The sequence below is a fragment of the Gymnoscopelus braueri genome, assembly GCF_963280865.1.
Source record: "Gymnoscopelus braueri genome assembly, chromosome: 13".
Taxonomy (NCBI): Eukaryota; Metazoa; Chordata; class Actinopteri; order Myctophiformes; family Myctophidae; genus Gymnoscopelus; species Gymnoscopelus braueri.
In genome coordinates, this window is record NC_137615.1 from 14,633,653 (window position 1) to 14,639,652 (window position 6,000).

Here is a 6,000-nt window from a genome sequence, read left to right on the forward strand (position 1 = left end):
CAGTACATTCCAATCCAATATATTCTGAGGCAAAGGAGACAAGGTTCTTTGGCAAAGGCATATGGATTATACACAGAGACAGAGAGAGAGAGAGAGAGAGAGAGAGAGAGAGAGAGAGAGAGAGAGAGAGAGAGAGAGGTTTTATCATTATTATTGTTGTTATTAACTATGCTGCTGCATTGTCTGAAGGAAGCCAAAACAAAGTTTTACTCTTACAGTATGTACCTGCACACACGATGTAACAATAAAGTACAACCTTGAGTGAGTGAGTGTGAGTGTGGGGGTGAGCGTGTGTGTGTGTGTGTGTGTGTGTGTGTGTGTGTGTGTGTGTGTGTGTGTGTGTGTGTGTGTGTGTGTGTGTGTGTGTGTGTGTGTGTGTGTGTGTGTGTGTGTGTGTGTGTGTGTGTGTGTGTGTGTGTGTGTGTGTGTGTGCGCGTGTGGTTTGTGCCGCAGCAGGTGCCTGGTAGGTGGAGCTGGGAGGTCCATCAGCTCTGATCTGGAGCTCCTGGGCCCAGTGCTCTGAGGGCTCTAAAAGCAGTCCATTTCTACTCTGACCCTCTCTCATTCTCCCCATGCACACTCTGGTCTGTTTGCTGTTTGTTTGCCATCCATCACCCAACACCATACTTTACACACATCACCTACACTACTGATTCCAAAGACTAACACACTCCATAGCCATTTTGTTAATTTGACTGTCTGTCTGTCTTTATTTATGTATTTAATAAATCATGTTTTTTTAAAGATTGTGACAAGAGAAAGACAGACAGACAGACAGACAGACAGACAGACAGACAGACAGACAGACAGACAGACAGACAGACAGACAGACAGACAGACAAATATTGACTTCACAGGAGTCAGGTGGCCATCATTATTTGCATTGCAATATAATGCAGTCTATTAACCTCTAAAATAGCTGGGAGCGACTTACCCAACTGTAGGAGAAATTAAATACAGCATACACAAAATGGAAAAAAATATACAAAGACCCACATATTTCTTTTTATAATTTGTATTAAAAAAATATTTAAACAGGCGAGTCCCATTTAGATTGGCCCTGACCAAGAAATCAAACAAGCAGGACTTACAACTTAAACAAATTAAATTAATTATCTCTAATAAGAGTCCAACCTAAATTACATCCTCAGGGTCAATCAGGCAGTCACTTGTCTGTACTGAGTGGGGTCAATCAGATTGAATGGCTCCCAAAAGCATGTGATTTTAATTAAGCACTCTACATGTCATATTGAAGCTTGAACTGCAGTTGTAGTTTGAACACTTGAATGGAAAACAAGTTGTCACACTCTCTCACACTCTGTTCAGTATTGCATTGTTAAAAACGAATTGCTGCAAACATCTTTGAATTCATACACACTGACATCTGGCTGCACATTTTAAACAGGCAATTGTTCAACCACTCCTCAAAAAACGAACCTAAACCCGTCATTACCGTTAAACTACAGGCCAATCTCCAAATTATCTTTCATCTCCAAAGTTTTTGAAAAAACTGTGGCCCAGTCAGCTCAATAACTTACTAAATCAACACAACATCTGCGACAAATTCAAAAACACTCCACAGAAACTGCTCTTCTTAGAGTCACAAGTGATATCATAATGTCATCTGATGTCGGCGACTGCTCCATCCTGGTGTTGCTAGATCTTAGTGCAGCCTTCGACACCGTGGACCATTGTCTCTGGGAGCGCCCTAGATTGGTTCCAGTCATATTTATCGGACAGGAGCTTCTCGGTGGCCGTTGGTCCCTATTCCTCTGAATCCACTACACTGTCATGTGTTCCACAGGATTCTGTTTGCCCTTAATTTGCTTCCCCTAGGACCCATCATAAGCAGCTTCAAGGGTATTTCTTACCACTGTTATGCCGACGAGATTCAATTATACTGTTGGTTTAAACCAGATAAAATGGATATGATCAGCAAACTGCACAAGTGCAGTGCCATCAAGAACTGGATGGCTGATTGGTTAAATGCTGATTGTTTTATTTTTGTCTTCTTATTTTATTATTGACTTTTTATTTTTTTATTGTTGTGAAGCACTTTGTGACTCTGATGTCTGTGAAAGGTTCTCTACAAATAAAGTGTACTTACTTTACTTACTTACTTACAAAGAAAGATGCCATTACAGTTGATTGTTTGGTTTACCTAAACTTCTATACTGCACTTCTATATTCTATACTGAATTAAATATAATTTTAGGGGAATTGTCCATAGGCTACCATCTCATTAACTTCACTGTAATCACTTCATCGCTGTCCTCCAATGGGAGTGCTGCAGCTGTGCTATTCTTTGAAGTTCTGTACAAGACTTTCCCCCAAAGCCTTTGATTCAAAGTGTTTCTCAACTTAGTTTTTCGGTACCCTCTGGTGGACAACTTTGTGGACAGAGTGATTTAATAAAGAAAGACAAACAGTTTGTCTCATTATAATAGTTTTGTTTCACATAATATACACAATATTTACTCTCTGACTTTATATGCATATTCATTATCAAATAACTTGAATTAGATTTTAAACTACTATATATAAAGTTATTATGTGTCTCTGTCTGTCAGACCAGAGCTCGATCAGCAAGAGAAAGGGAGGGGGGAGAGCCTATTTCACCCATTCAATAACTCTGAGAGGGAGAGAAAGAGAGCCTATTTCACCTATACAATAATCCGGAGAGGGGGAGAGAGAGAGAGAGAGAGAGAGAGAGAGAGAGCGCGTATTTCACCCATGCAATAACCCGGAGAGGGAGAGAGAAAGAGAGAGAGTGTATTTCACCCATGCAATAACCCCACCATAGCTGGGTACCGAAACCTGAACTCGTTGTTCGAGTTGCGCCGCATCGCTTCACATCGCTTCACGTCGCTCCCAGTTTACGCACCCTATAGCAGTGGTTCTCAACCTGTGGGTCGGGACTCCCAGGGGGGTCCCCAGATGCCAGTGAAGTGACAATTTCAGGATTTTTCAGACCATAAAAAAAAACTATAAAACTGGAAAAATAATATAAGAAAGAGGCACAAATAGCTGAGGCAAAATAGCTGATCTACAAGTTCACAGAGCTTGTAGATCGGCTATTTTCACAATATTTATCTGTGGAACAGAATCAAACTAAATGTAATGCCTCAACTCCTACAATTCTACGTGCTTGTCAGGGCGGGGTACCCAGTTCAAATTATGATTCTTGGGGGGGGCGGGGGGGGTCACGGGCTGAAAAGGTTGAGAGCCACTGCCCTATAGGACAATAGCAAAAACAACAAAAATAAGAGCTGAGATACAACAAGTGAGGAAAGATTAGACGGGATGTTGCTGATTTATTCTCCTGCTGGCTTGACATGTCAGAGACAGATAGCCAACATATAGGCTACTAATTTGCATGAGGCCACGTGGTGCTGTCCATGGTACTGAATGGAGCGAAGGGCAGACAGATAGGGTAGAACTAGTCACTTCGGTTCAGCCTAGCTTGCTTTTGTATTTAGAACGTTCAGCACTATAGACATTTTTCAAGACAGACATTTTGAAACAAAATAGTAGCGTAAACACAGGTGTTACCAATGATACAAATTACGGTTCCGTTCCATTCAGTGTATCAGAGCTTTTCCAGTGAGCCAATATACACAATAGCAACAGCAGCACCGAGACTCTGTTTGACGGAACCGTAATTAGTATAATCAGTAACACCTGTGTTTACCCAACTATTTCATGTCAAAATGGCTCCTGTGAAAAAGAGGAAGGGAAGTGAAGCTTCAGTTAATAGTCAGGGGATATTAAAAAAATCTTGGAATAAATTCCTTACCAAAAAAAATCTTCACCAATGTGTTTGTAAAGGTGTCTAGTAACACATCTCACAAAGACTGAAATGCAGTTTCCATAGGAGAATTTGTGACAGCTCCTGAAAGTTGGGGTACCCACCATAACCTTATGCGGGGAAAAAAATCTAAATTTTATTCTGTTTTAAGTAGCATGTGAGGGGTCAAACTAAGGTGTTTTTATGATTCTGAATCCATTGAAAGCATTTGTTTTGCACCAAAACCACTCCTTGGGCTAAAAACGGCCATAGCCATCCTTTTCCAGGTATACTTTTTGTGTAAAAAGCCCATTGAGATTGGGCCGTTTTTAGCACATTGGTGAAGATTTTTTTTTGGTAAGGAATTTTTATCAAGATTGGAAATGTTTCTGCTAATATCCCCTGACTATAAGGAGAGAGGGAGAGAGAGAGAGAGAGAGAGAGAGAGAGAGAGAGAGAGAGAGAGAGAGAGAGAGAGAGAGAGAGAGAGAGAGCGCACATGGCATGAGCAGAAAGACAGACTGCACAATCTGATCATCTTTTTCTTTTACTTTTTACTTTTACGTATTATGACCCTGAAGTGTTTTATCATATCATACTTTAATGAAATTGAATTGAATTGAATTGAATCTTATTTTGCATCGTGTAGACGTAGCACATTCCAAGTTCCCTACATTGTGCGAGGACACTTTTCTGCTGCTTCCACACTACTGTGAAATAAATCTATTATTGTCTCCGCCAGGCCGAAAGGCATGGCGAGAGAGTATGTTTTGCCCCCTGTCCGTCCGTCCGCGTGTCCGTCCGTGTGTCCGTCATTCTGTCGGTGTACAGCTAATCTCCGGCACCGTTGGCTTGCTCGCAGTGAAACTGTGCACACACACTCCCTGGATGCCACAGCAGAACCTCTGCCCCAAATCTTTCACATGGGCCTTTTATAGCGCCACCAGGAGGCCGATTTGTGCAAAACATATTTTTTGACAGTACTTAAGGGTAAGAAGACAAAGCAAAGAGTCTATTTCCTTCGCCGTCTGAGATCTTTTGGTGCTAGCAGACAGATTCTTCTTTTGTTTTTCACTTCTGTTATTATGAGTGTTCTTCAGTACTGTAGTACCACCTGGTATGGATGTCTGTCCGTAGCCTTAAAGTCACAACTGCTGCAGCAACTGAACATTTGTTCAAAGATTGTTGGACAACCACTTCAGAGGCTCTATACAACTACGTATAATGACAGTATGATAAGGTTGGCAAGGAATATCACTTCAAACACTAGCCATGCTTTGTATGGAGAATATAGGTTGCTGCCTTCAGGAAGGAGATACAGTGTTCCTACATACAATAAGGTCAAACTGAAGAGGTCCTTTGTCCATCAGACGACACTGAGGCTTAATCAGGAGTTATAGGCCAGGGGTAGGCTGAGAGGTGGACACTGCTCTTGTCTTTGTATGTCTTTATGTATGTATTTTGTTTTGTTTTTCTTGTGTCATGTCAAATGTGTGTACTGTTTATTGTTGCATACATGGCTGCTGGGTCGCAAGACAAATTTCAGTGTGAACTGACAATAAAGTATTATCGTATCGTATCGTATCGTACTTCTACTGATTTATATATATATATTTCCACTATATCGAGGAAGAAATGCCACTTGAACATTTTCAAATCAGCCTCATGGTGGCGCTATAACAGACCGATTCGTGTTTTTACCTATAATTGCACCGATCTGTGTAAAACTTTGTAAGCGCACTCCTTAGAGGTCAAGGAAAAACCTTTGCCCTGCATTTTTCATATCTGCCTTTTATAGCGCCACCAGGAGGCCGACTTATGTAAAAAAAAAAATTATATTACTCCTTCCAATTTTATCCAAATTTCACGCAAATCGGTACACATGATCTCTATAGTCATGTGATCAAGATGGATGTGTTTGATTTTTCATATTCCATCCTGATTGGCTAAGATTGACATCTAAAGTTTGCAGTAGTGGTTTGTTTTGAACAAAATGCCGCAAATCATGAAAGCAGCATCCGATTGCGGTCAAATTTTGCACGCAGATTCACACTATGTTGAGGAGCAAATGCCACCCTTTTAACACATCGGGTGCCAAACACGGTCTGAACCGTGTTTGCGCAGAGTAGCGGTCCGGTGCCGAACACGGTCCAGACCGTGAAATATGTCTTTTTGTTTTTTTCGTTTTTCTCCACACGGGCGGGGCTAGAGCA